Source organism: Juglans regia, chromosome 2, assembly GCF_001411555.2.
Source record: "Juglans regia cultivar Chandler chromosome 2, Walnut 2.0, whole genome shotgun sequence".
NCBI lineage: Eukaryota > Viridiplantae > Streptophyta > Magnoliopsida > Fagales > Juglandaceae > Juglans > Juglans regia.
Genome location: NC_049902.1, coordinates 10,936,885 through 10,950,794, shown reverse-complemented (window position 1 = coordinate 10,950,794; position 13,910 = coordinate 10,936,885). Strand labels below are relative to the sequence as shown.

Sequence of the window (13,910 nt, the reverse complement as noted above, 5' to 3'; positions counted from 1 at the left end):
ATTACTGGTATGCATTTAGTTGTTTTTATTTCGATTTAATGTTTGGTGTGGTTGGGTTTTTTCAATTTTTCTGGTGGTCGTGTTGCCTCAGGAAGAGTTCGTCTATATGATTTTTATGCATGTACTTTGTTTGATTCTGGGGCGTCCCAATCGTTTGTGTCTGCCACGTTTGCACGAATGTGCAATTTGGTTATAAAACCTCTACCACAATCCTTAGTTGTGGCTCTTCCCAATGGCGAGATTGTGTGTTGCTCCAAGGTTGCTTTGGGTTGTCCTTTGGATTTTGGTGGAAGGACACTGGATGCAGATTTGATTGTATTCAAGTTGCTTGGTTTTGATATAATTTTGGGTATGGATTGGTTGTATCGCTATTCTGCGAATATTGATTGTAGAAGACGAGTAATTGGTTTTCAACTCTCGGATGAGGATTATTTAGAATTCGTGGGAAGTAAGTTAAAGGCAAGACCATCAATTATATCAGCAATTCAAGCTAAGAGAGATATAGCTTGTGGGGCGGATGCTTTTTTGGTTCAAGTCGTGTCTACACCATCTGAGAAGAAATCTTTAGTGGATATTCCAGTGGTGGAAGAATTTCCCGATGTGTTCGTGGATGAGTTACCTGGATTGCCTCCCATTCGTGATATGGAATTTGTTATTGATCTGGAACTTGGGGCGGCTCCTGTGCATAAGGCTCCTTACCGCATGGCACCGGCGGAGTTAAAAGAGTTGAAAACTCAATTACAAGAATTGGTCGACAAGGGATTTATTCAGCCGAGTTCTTCGCCGTGGGGAGTGCCCGTATTGTTTGTCAAGAAGAAAGATGGTACGCTCAGAATGTGTATAGATTATCGGGAGCTTAACAAGGTGACTATTAAGAACAAGTATCCTCTACCTAGGATTGATGATTTGTTTGACCAACTTCAGGGAGCAGCTGTCTTTTCGAAGATTGACTTGAGATCAGGGTACCATCAGCTGAGGATAAGGGATAAGGATGTGCCCAAGACTGCTTTCAGAACGAGGTATGGGCATTATGAATTTAAACTGATGTCTTTTGGGTTAGCGAATGCTCCTGCCGCTTTTATGGATTTAATGAATCGGGTGTTTCGACCTTTTTTGGATTCTTTTGTGGTGGTATTTCTCGATGACATTCTGATTTATTCTCGAGACTTGGAGGAGCATGCTTGTCACCTTCGTCTAGCACTTGGGAAATTAAGAGAGCATCAGTTGTATGCTAAGCTAAGCAAGTGTGAATTCTGGTTAGAAGAAGTTAAGTTTCTTGGGCATGTGATTTCCCAAGAAGGGGTGGCTGTAGATCCTAGTAAAGTGGAAGCTGTTTTGTCATGGCCTCGCCCTTCAACAGTTCGTGAGATACGAAGTTTCTTGGGACTTGCTGGCTACTATCGAAGATTCGTGGAAGATTTTTCTCAGCTATCAGGACCTCTCACTGCCTTGACAAGGAAGAATGTTGAGTTTGTATGGTCTGACAAATGTGAGAGAAGTTTTCAAGCGTTGAAGAGAAGATTGACAACGACACCTGTTTTGGCACTTCCGGAGCCACACAAGCCGTTTGTGATTTTCAGTGATGCATCCAAATTCGGGTTGGGATGCGTTCTTATGCAAGAGGGACGGGTTGTAGCTTATGCATCTCGTCAGCTGAAAGTTCATGAAAGGAATTATCCCACACATGATTTGGAGTTGGCGGCAATAGTTTTTGCGCTTAAGATTTGGCGGCATTATTTGTATGGCGAAGCCTGTGAAGTTTATACTGACCATAAGAGCTTGAAACATCTGTTTACTCAAAAGAATCTCAATATGAGGCAGAGATGGTGGTTAGAGCTAATTAGCGACTATCAATGTGAGATCAAGTACCATCTAGGAAAGGCAAATCTAGTCGCTGATGCTTTGAGTAGAAAGTCTCAACAAGTGAATGAAGCAGAGTCATCAGATTTGGACTCTCTCCTTTGTGGAATGAGGAGACTTCTTATCGAGAGTTCACAGCAAGAGGAATTATTATCTTCAGTTTTGGATGTCCGAGTAGTGGATTTTGAAGAATTGAAGACTCTTCAAAGAAGGGATCCTAAGTTGTTAGCTATCAGGAAAAGAGTCAGGAAGTCTAGAGGACCCTTGCATTACAGCTTGGATAAGGATGGTATTCTTCGGTTTCGGGACCGTAGAGTGATTCCTCGAGACTCTGAATTTAAAGAGCGGATTTTGGCAGAAGCTCATGCGGCTCCTTATTCAGTTCATCCAGGAAGCACAAAGATGTATAGAGATTTAAAGAGAAATTTCTGGTGGGAAGGAATGAAGTTGGACATCGCTTTGTTTATTGAGAAATGTGACACGTACCGTCAAGTGAAGGCTGAGCATCAAAGACCTACCGGTAGACTTCAACCTCTCCCTATTCCTAAGTGGAAGTGGGATGATATTTCTATGGATTTTGTTGTGGGTTTGCCGAGGACTCCTAGTGGGAAGAACTCAATTTGGGTGATTGTGGATCGGTTGACCAAGAGTGCTCATTTCTTGCCTATTAATAATACTGACTCTTTGGGTAAGTTGACTCGGTTATATGTCATGGAGATAGTGCGTTTGCATGGAGTGCCCAAGAGTATCGTGTCGGATCGGGATCCGCGGTTCACATCCCGTTTTTGGAAGAGTTTGCAGGCAGCTATAGGTACTAAGTTGAAGTTTAGTACTGCATATCACCCTCAAATAGACGGTCAATCAGAGCGTACTATTCAGACTTTGGAAGATATGTTGCGGTCTTGTGTCATGGAATTCCAAGGAAGTTGGGAGAATCACTTACCGCTTATTGAGTTCTCTTATAATAATAGTTTTCATTCCTCCATTCAGATGGCTCCGTATGAAGCTTTGTATGGAAGGAAGTGTAGATTGCCTTTGTGTTGGGATGAAGTGGGCGAGAGTAAAGTAATTGGGCCTGAGATAATTCAAGAAATGAAAGATCAAGTTCAGCTTATAAGAAAGAAAATGGCTGAAGCGCAAAGTCGCCAGAAGAGTTATGCAGATACAAGAAGAAGAGACTTATCCTTTGAAGTAGGTGATTGGGTTTATCTTAAAGTCTCTCCTATGAAAGGCGTTAAGCGCTTTGGTAAGAAATGAAAGTTTAGTCCAAGATATGTTGGCCCTTTTCAGATCGTAGAGAAGGGTGGGCTTGTTGCTTATAGAGTTGCCTTGCCGGATTATTTTGGAGATGTTCATGATGTGTTTCATGTATCTTCGTTGAAGAAGAGTTTTGGACAGCAAGAGCCACGTTTTGTTGACCCTGAACGCATTCAACTGCAGCCTAACCTTACTTATGAAGTTGCCTCGACACAGATTGTGGATTGGAAGGAACAAAGATTAAGGTCTAAGACAATACCTTTGGTGAAGGTGTCATGGGGTGATCCGTTGGCTTAAGATTTTTCATGGGAAAGAGAAGCTGATATGAGAGAGCAATATCCATATTTATTCGATTAATCTGGACGGTATGTTCTAAGTCTGCTCTTAGTTAAATCTTAATCCTGTCTTAGCTTAATATTTGACCTTGCTAATTTCAAGGACGAAATTTTATTTAAGGGGGGGAGGATGTAACACCCCGTATTTTAGTGTAATTTTACTGAAGGATTATTTTTATTTATTCAAAAATTTATCCTCTTATTTTAAAATTGGTTGGATTTATAGTAAGTTTATTTCTATGATTTTAATTTGGTGAAAATTATTTTATTGTGCTTTCTTAATATTTAATTATTGTTATGCATTTAAATTGATTTTAATATTTAAATTAATTACTGTGGGATTTAATTATTTCAATTTGACTTTACCATTACGTTTAAATTATTTTATTTAACTTGTGGTTTTAAAATCGTTTCCGTTGGATCAATTTTGTGACCCAAGTTATGAGGATTGCACCTCATTTCTTTTCCCTCTATTTTTCTTTTCCTCCTTTTCTTTTCCCTTTCTTTTCTTTTTCCCCTTATTTCTCCTTCGGTTTCCTTCTTCCCCGCGCGAGCCCCTCCCTCTCTCTCTCCCCGTGCGTCCGTCCACTTCCCCAGCCCGCCGCCGTGGTCGACACTGCCCACCCCATTCGGTTCCCCTGCCGCCGGTGACCTCACCCCACCAACCTCACTTCCATCCGCGCCACCGTTCTCCTCCAAGCAGCCCTTCAAGCTGCGGCGTCACTTTCGCTCCAGCGCCGTCGTCGCACCACCTCCGGCCACCATCTTCCTACCACATCATTCCCGACCTCTTGGCAACCCAATGGACCCAACCCCGGCTCCGATCCGTCACCGGTGAAGCACAACCAAGCCCATCTCCGATTCGGCATTTTTGGCCTAAAAACACCCCTTGCGCCGCCACCCACGGCAAACCACCACCACCATTGGTCACCGACCTCCCTAGGCCCTACCCTATCATTTTTGGGTCTTCGTTTGTCTCCGTTGAAAAGTTGGTAATTGTGACCCACAGCCACAGTGTATTTTACACTGTGGTGTTGCTCAGACGTCGCCTTTTTCAACTTCGTGATCCTTCGGAAATTGCTATATTGCACTGTAAGTATTTCTCCAAAGAATTCTTGTGAATTTAATGTATTTTTGCACTAACGCATTTCATTGTACTTGAACTGTTGATTGGTTTTGCCGGACTAAGTCCGAGGAGTACGGGGGTCGGATAGATTTGTGATTGGAGTTGTTTGGTTGGTTTAGTTGAATTGGTTATTGGTTGTTGATGAGTTGTTTGATTGGATTTGATGGGACTGGTTATTGATGGACGTTGGATTGGTGTTGGTACATGTGCATTTCATTATTTCATGCATGATCATGTTTGTAAAGAAAACTGGGTTTTCGTGTATTGCATTCATGCTCATGTGTGATTTGGAAAGTTATGATTTTATGTGAGAATATTTTTGGGTGGGTGTGTATCACGACCCCAAGCCGAGATGGGGCATTATCTCGGTGGAGCTCCTCTGGTTACTCGGGAGCGGAATAAACTGAGTAACGTCCCTTGGATTGTCGCCGGGCAACAATGGGATCGGACAAGAGATTCGTGCCGACTCTGTGGTCCTTCTGCTGGCGGGGACTAGAGGATGTCTGGCCATGTACGAGCTGGGCGCGGAACTGGGCATCGCTACGAAGCCAGGACGTGCGGATGGTCCCTAGGGGAGACCATGGTGCATAGGGTGATAACGGATTAAATGGCTATTTTCTGGGAAAATAGTGTGTTGGATTTTGTGTAAATCATTTTCTGGGAAAATGTTTTACGGATTATTTTTGGGCCAAATGGAATTTTGGCGTGTGTTGGAAAATTATCATTTTCGGGGAAAATGATGTTTTGAGGAAAAATGCACATTTCATCATATGCATGCATGTTGGTTGCATTAAATGCATTTATTTCCTGAGGATTATTTGGGTTATACTTACCTGCGGTACCATTCTGTGGTAACACAGATTTTGATGCAGATGAGGAGGAGGAGGGCGAGCCTGAGGAGACGGGTCCGCCGGAGGAGTGATCTGGGATCACTGGCTTTATTATTTTATTTTTCTCATTGTATTTTGGGACATGTGTTAAACTTTATTTTGGGATGACTGTATAACTGCTTTTAAACCTCTACTGATGTTTAGTTGTATTTTAAACTCTGGTACTTAGTTGACTATCCGCTGCGTTAGTTTATTTGTACACCGTTGCATGTACACACACTGGCACTTCGTTGGGATGTGTGACCGTGTTGTCATCATCCTGGCGTCTCGATTCCTGTGTTTCCTTACATGGGGGTCGGGGGCGCCACATCGCTGACCTTGTTGGGCATGCGCATTCTGGGCTGCGCGCGACCAATAGCCTCGCTTGGCACCTTGTGCGTGTCAAGGCATGGGCCATGACATGCATGTGGGCTGGTTGTGGGGCTGTCCAGGTGTGTCAATGGTAGTGTCAGGGGGCTATCCTGGCATGTCAATTACATGGGCAGCTTGGCCATAGGCCACTTTTCTTGAGGTTTTGACACTTATTCCCTTCCTTATGTGTCTTTTTTCTCTTCACACTGTTCTTGTGACTTTCAAGTCCCACAATATACTCATGGTAATGCAATCTAAATCATCCTCCGAGGTTGGAAAAAATTCTCCCTCTAATTCACATTATCCTCAAATTATCATTAGCAAATACAAGGAACCAAATGCTTAACATTAAAGTGTTAAAGCATGTTTGGAATTGCGGTGGGAAATATAACTAACAGGTTTATAACTTATAGCTTAAGTAATAAGTTTACTATTAAAAAATTTTTATTGTTTGGTAATTATATATTTAAAATACTTTCAAACATATTATATTTGTTTGGAAATAAATTAAAAAAAGAAAAGTGTTTTCTAAAGTAGAAATGATGATCATTTGATTTTTTTTAAACAATATGACCATATCTTTAAATATTTGAAAAATGTAATTATCTAAAAATTGTACGAGTATTTTCATTCATTGACAGTATTTTTAAAATTTTGAACTACATTCTAAATTTTTCGCAAAAGTATGTTTGAAGAAAAATATCAAAATGATGATTTTCTTCAAATATACTTTTTAACTTATTTAAAATTAAAAAGTACTTTAATATATAACATTCAAACAAGTTAATTTTTTCGTTAAAGAACTTTTAAAACTTTTTAAATACTTTTCAAGAGAACCTAAAGCAATCTCAAACAACCCCTTAATTAGATCGCTTAATATGGCTAGGACGTTTCAGCCTATAGACATTAGTTAATCTTTTTCACAATCTCGATCCATGAGCCCAATATTTATTGATACTAACTTCTCGTACTCACCCACTTGAAATCTATCTTTGGTTAGCATACCCCATACAAAATCTAGCTCCAACTAATTAAAACCCTATTACCTGACTCTTCTTTTTAACTACAGTTATCATGTACTATGCATTCGATGTCTCCAAATGATCAATGGTGCATCTCAATCTAAGCTATCAAATCTTCATCAGCTTGAACATTCAGAGTCTTCAAATCAAAATTAGCAGCCAAAGCGTGTGGTGAGCACGGATTGTACCCATATATTATACGGATTGAATCTTGTGCTCTTGTTTGTTGGCTAATTATAAACAACCAAAATCTAAAAACTACTTCCACTACAACAGAATTTGTCTTTTGTGACAGAAGAATCTATCACCAAAAATTATCAAAACGTCACTAAAGATAAAATCGTCACCACGACCGTCACCTAATGTGCATCACAGAAAATAATTGGTGACGGTTTACTGTTGAACCGTCACTAAAAATATTTTTAGTGACGGCTGGAGGTGTTTCATTTGGTTGAATGTTCAAACATTCCATTTTTTGTGACAGTCGAGAATTGTCACAGAAAGTAATGTTCAGATGTCCAATTGAACGTTCGAATGGTAACCCGAACGATTGGCGTTCGAATCAGAGAAGTTGACGTTTGTTAATTATAGTTGGAACGTTTCATATTTACGTTCGAACGTTAATTATAATAAACGTTCGAATTTTCGTTCGAACGTTAGTGGACCAATGTTCAAACGTAACGGGTTTAACATTCGAATGTAAACGAATGAGCGTTCAAATGCAAGTTGTAAGTTCGGAGGTTTGTTCGAACGTTAATCGTTTAATCATTCGAACGTTTTGTTCGTTTGAGGGTCAATACGTTCGAATGTAGAGGCCTACGTTCGAATCTTACTATACAATTTTATGTATTCACATTCGAACGTTGGTTCGAATGTGAACCAACATTTCAACGTTTTTACTTTACATTCGAACGTGCAGATAAGAAATACTAATTTCATAAAATTAATTCAAACCCTACAACCTGACTCTTCTTTTTAACTACAGTTATCATGTACTATGCATTCGATGTCTCCAAATGATCACTGGTTGCTTTGTGCATCTCAATCTAAGTTATCAAATCTTCATAAACTAATTATAAGCAACCACTATCTGATAACTACTTCGTCCCAAAAGTCTTCAAGTGATCGCCTACCAAGATACGAAGTAAGTCATCCAATGAACAGTTCACAACCTTATCTAGCCACCAGTCTGAGGGTAACATGCTTGATGGGATTAGTTTAATAATCTTTGTTGTACTTTTATCAGCCTAGCTAGTTAAATAGTCTACACATTGAAATCACAACATTAGTTTACTCGAGTTATTTTATTTGAATATTTTTCGTATGTAATTTACTAGATATGATATGAACGTCTTTAATTTGTTAAGGGTGGCATGGATAGTATGGACGCATAATCTCAAAACATGGACGCCCACCTCATATTGGGATGCAATTTAATACATTATATGAGGCATATCAACGGTGGGAAAATATGGAAAACAAATGGGTTTGGATGTTAAGAAGTAGTTTATAAATTAAAGTGAGAAAGATGGACAAGTTACAATTTGAGAAGATTTGTATGTGCTAAACAAGGTGTACGAGGAGTAGACAAACGAGTTGATCTTAATTTATAGCCATCAAAATTGTGATGAAACAAGGACTAATTGTCTTGTTCGATTGAATGCGTCGATAGTGCATGTGAGAAACTAGAAATTAACTACATGGTATGATTTTGTGCCTGAACATAATGATCATATATATACACTACAAGAAATAGGCCTTATAGCAGCGATTTTCTATCTGCTGCAAAATAAATCGCCGCTATATGTAATTTTTGCCAGCGATTAAAAACTCGCCGCAGGTTTTAAAATCCAATCCTCATTAAAAATACGGGCCGGGCCAAATGCAACAATTGCAGCGATTTAATAGATTTTAGCTGCGAAAACAATCGCCGGGATATAAAATCACATGTTGTAGCGACATGAAATCGACGGGATAGCTCTGGGCGCGAAATCTAATTTATTTCCCCCTTTCCCTCCCGTCCCGAGCCTTACCCATTTCTAAAATCATCTCCGTTCTTCCTCGCTGCTTCCACGTTCTTCCCCAGTTCGGCTACCTGCAATTAAATCCACCCACTTCACACACACGACTTCATCTCCATTTTCAAATACGCCCCAAAGCTTCTGCGCCTCTGACCTCCACTTCATTTTTCTTCCCCACAGAAGCGAGGGTCGTAATTTTTGGAGTAGTTCTTCTGGAATCAAGTATCAGAGGGCAAGCATATTCCACCAAGACTCTTGGAGTGAATTCCTTTAGTGAACAGAGGTATTGCTTGGGGTAATTTCTCTATCTCTCCACCTTCATATGTAGACTGGTTGCTTTACAACAATCGGTGCATTTTTCTTGTAGACTAATTTCCATCTGTTTGGGTCAGGAAGCTTGATGCTTTTTGCACGAAAATGCCACCTTTAAATTTGCATTTTGTGTAGGTGTTGATGTGGGGCGTTAATAGTTAGTAATTTTTGGGTGATATTTTTAATTTGCACACCATAGATACATATATATATATATATATTATATACATGTCCAACCAGGAAATAAATTAAATTGATTTTTGTTGGTCTGATAATCAATCCTCTAGCTAGGCTGCTAGTGTTATAAAGTCATGCAAGTTATTTCGGTGTCCAAAATAAGCTATCTCACAGCCCTGAAGTTTCTGTCTGTTAAAATTGTGCATGATGATGATATATTATAAACACTTCCATGAATATGTATTTAGAAAGTGTATATATATATATATATATATATATATATATATATCATTATAAGAATATATTTGATTACCGATGGAATTGAACAATAGTTTAGCAGCCAGGACTTTTCTGGACAAGTAAGAATACTGTATAAAGTGTAGGATTTGAAATTAGTGATCTTTCTTGATTTTAGATATGCTTTTCGAGAAAGTGGATGTAATGCGAAGGGAATGAATATTTCATATTTTGAATGTTACATTGATGTTTTCTTGAGATTTTATATGATGCGAAAAATAAGACTAAATGTGATAGATGCTAAGGTTTTTCACCTCTGGTTTCTGTTTTGTTCAAAGGCTATTTTTGTCTACGAATCAAATGTTTTATCATTCATGTTCTAAATATTAGAAAAATTTTATCAGTTGTATTTCTCAAGACTTGAATGATGTGGATTTGATTTTTAAAAAAGGTTTTTGAACCAAACTAGTGTTGAGGCTTTTATTCTCATTATCATGTGTATGTTTCCTACTCTCTTATTTTTGAAATTAGTGATCTTTCATGCTATTTGTAAGATCTGAAATTAATGATCTTTCTTGCTATTTGTGTATGCTTTTCATCAAAGTAGAGATAATGAGAAGGAAATGAAGGTTTGGCAGTTTGAATGCTGCATTGCTGTTTTCTTGGGGTTTAGTGTGATGAAAGAAAGAAATATAAATGTGGTAGATGCTAAAATATTGAGTTCTAGCTTGTTTTTTGTTCAAAAAGTATTTTTGTCTGGAAATCAAATGTGGCATTATTTATGCTGTATGAAATACCGAAAAGTTTTTATTGGTTTTATTCTCTCCGAACTTAAATGATGTGGATTTCTTTTTTTAAAAAATTTTCTGAACCAAACTAATTTTGAGGCATTCATTCAAAAGGCTCACTCAAAATTCATATCATATTTGTTCTCTTGTTGGAAGTACAAACTTAGTTATGGTAGGTTGAATAACTTTTGATTTTAATCTCAATCATTGTTCATTAGAAGCAAACAGACCGTTGTGACTCATTAGCATTTTCATTGCCTTTTCCTGGTTATTTTGCATTTATAAAGATTCTCATTGTTTGTTTTTTCCCTTATATATTTTCGGAAATCGAAGTTGTTACTGGCCGACAGGTGAGCCTGAGTACATGATCGGTATATTAATTATGGTCCAAAACTGTACGTTTACATATATATAGCAGTAGTTTATAAAATCAGGAACACAAAGCTGAAAGCTATATATTTATATACATGATATATATATATATAATTAGGTACTTACCGAGATGAAACCATGTCTCAAAGTGAGATAATCAACTTTTGCTACGGAATGGAAGAATTGTCTGAAGAAACATTTCTGCATAACTAAACCACATGAATCAATTATATCCAAACTAGCTAGCACGCACTCAGACACAGACTATATAAAAGGCATTTTTAGCTTATAATAGCTGGGTATGCAACAACTCACAATCCAGAGCTGAAACGGTGTGAACGTACAAGAACTCATGTGCCGCCTTCCAAATGTGGTTTGCCTTGTAAATCTGAATCGATTGGGAACTGATTTATAATATTAATGATATTAGTCATGCAATTGCATGCACGTACCATCGAGTAGTAGTACTAGCTGCTTATTAATATATATATATATATATAATAAGCATAATATTAATTAAAACTATATATATTCATTTGATAACTTTTACTACATTTTTTTTAGATGAATTGGCTTTTTTAATTTAATCTTATTAATTACTTGATCTGATGATCCGTAGCTAGCTAGCTAGCTCATACAGACGTTAATATCAGAAGTTAAAAAATAAAAAATAAAGCTAGCATTAAGTAGCCGAACTTTCATGATATTTATATACTACTAATTAACTACATGATGACTAGGTAGGTAGAACGTATATTTTGCATTTATCAAGATTCTCATTGTTTGTTTTTTCCCTTGTTTCCTCACACATAATGCTCTAGTTCACTCTCACAAAAATTGAATTTGGAATTTTCTTTAGTTTTTGTATTTAGTTTTTGTTTTTTGAATGTTTCTTATTCTCTTATTTTTGGGGTCTAATCTGGCTATAGGATTTGAAATTAGTGAGTGTTTCTTGGTCATTATGTATGCTTTTCAAAAGACATTTTTGTCTAGAAATCAAATGTTTTATACAGCTATGTTTTGAATAACAAAATTTTTTACTTAGTTGTATTTCCTCAGGACTTGAATATACTAAAATTTTTTTGGGGAAAAAAAGTTTCTAAACCAATCTAATTTCGATGCATTATTGAAAAAGGATCACCCACATGCATATCATGTGTGTGTTCTATTATTGGAAGATTTACACGAACATATATATATATACACATATATATATATATACATATTATATATATATTAGTTTCTTCTCTAAAGTTCTGCTTGATATATATATTCTCAACCAAGGCATTAACTAAACATCTTGCAGCTATATACAGACCAAGGCATTAATAATCAGGCCCATAATTATTAATGCCTTTTTCCTAATGCTCTCAACTTTATATATAGACCTTAGATCGATCTGGGCATGCAGCATCGTAGACTTTGTTCAAGGAGTTTGGTCCCTATAAGTATCCTGAATTATACTAAAAGGTTTGTGTATGGTTCCCTGGTGAACCTTGTTCCATGTGGTTTCAGGATTTAAAGGATTAAAAATTTTAGTGGATCATGCAAGCATGAACATGATCTTATATATATAGGCATCTTAGCCAGAATTAGCTATATCTTGGTTGATGGCAGCTTAAGTATAATGAACTACTCCTCTAGCTAGCTAGCTAGGCTCCATATGGTTATAGTCCATATATATCCTCCATTTAAAGAACAAATAACGTATGTACACAACCTCAACCCGCGTATTTAATGCAGTTTTTGTTAGAGGTAATTAATGAGGAATCTGATCCCTAGCTATTGGACTAGGGCTTCTCAAAACAGTGTCATCTTTTACTCATGCATAAAAGTTATTAAGTGGCTTATTGAATATTGATATTTATTTCTACTCTTTTTAATATTGAGAAGATCTTCTGTTTTAAATATTGAGTTTGAATCATTTTGTGACTATGTTTAACCCTTTATCACTATGTGTTAAACTAGTGGATATGAGAATGTATTATTTTTAACACTTTTCTTCAAGATAATAGCCTATGTAAGCAATATTGTGGTGTTTTTATTCAAACTAGTAGGTTCGATTAGAATTTTCTGGTTTGCATAGAGCTACTCTTGTATGGGTGTTCTATGCTTTCACACAAAAATGATGTGAATTCTCAGGTTTTCTTCAAATCTAGTATGCTTGGGTTGTGTAGTTGAGATTGTGGTTAAATGAGGAATGTTTAAGAGCATGAATGTACTAAAGCTGCTAGCTGTCCATTCTTTTTAGCCGAAAATTCTGCACTGCACTCTGTTTTGCTCTTAAACATGCTGTACATTTCATTCCCATTTTTCATTTGCATCTTTTGCTCAACCAAAGTTATTTCTTTGTATGAAAAACTGTTGAAAACAAGGGACAAAAACCAGCCATTTTGTAATCTTTAAGCTTTAACTTTTCTGTACTAAGTATTGAGGCAAATATTATTTCCTTGGGGAACTCGATGAAGTTCTTTTTGCATATAGAGATCAATTTATCTTACAATTTAAAAAGCTGATCATTTCATTGAATGATCACAGCAAACTATATAAATTTATATTAAGGGTGTATATATAAGTAGTTATGTATTTCAGTTTCTATGCAAAAAGAACTATTTGTAATTTCTGTTTGTGATCAACCAAACATTTATCTTTCTATGTGATCTATAAACATATACTTTTATTTGCAAAATGAAGTTGTACTAGGCTATTTGTGTTATTACTTTTAAGAATGACACAAATATATGAATCTTTTATCCCAACATGTTTGTGTTATTACTTCTAATATTTAGTCTATAAAGCCACCACCCGGCCAATTTTGTAACTACTAATTAAATAAAACTAAATAATATATAGCAAAGAGTTAAATTTATCAACTAAAATATAATACATCAAACAGAAATAAATATCTTGTGTAAAGTTAAAATTTATTAAAGGAAAAAAAATTAAGAATGCTGGAAAGTGACATCATCTAAGTTTTCTTTCAATATATATATATATATATCTATTATATATATTATCTTCCATATTGGAGATAATTGTCAAACAATATTGTATTAATGTTACGGAGATCATGATGATGATGGGATCTCGCACTATGTTCAATTACTCACATTGGTACTACATTATTTACATAGTACTAAAGGTATACATTATAATATATAT

The 13,910-nt window shown here is 36.6% G+C and overlaps 1 long non-coding RNA gene across 1 annotated transcript; it reads right to left on the bottom strand.

Moving 5' to 3' along the window:
• Positions 1 to 10,686: 10,686 nt before the first annotated feature.
• On the bottom strand, positions 10,687 to 11,083 carry LOC108986117. Its single transcript, XR_004800845.1, has 3 exons — positions 11,064 to 11,083; positions 10,875 to 10,949; positions 10,687 to 10,732 (listed from the first exon to the last, which is right to left on the bottom strand). It is a non-coding gene; the product is annotated as an uncharacterized LOC108986117 (long non-coding RNA).
• Positions 11,084 to 13,910: the final 2,827 nt, after the last annotated feature.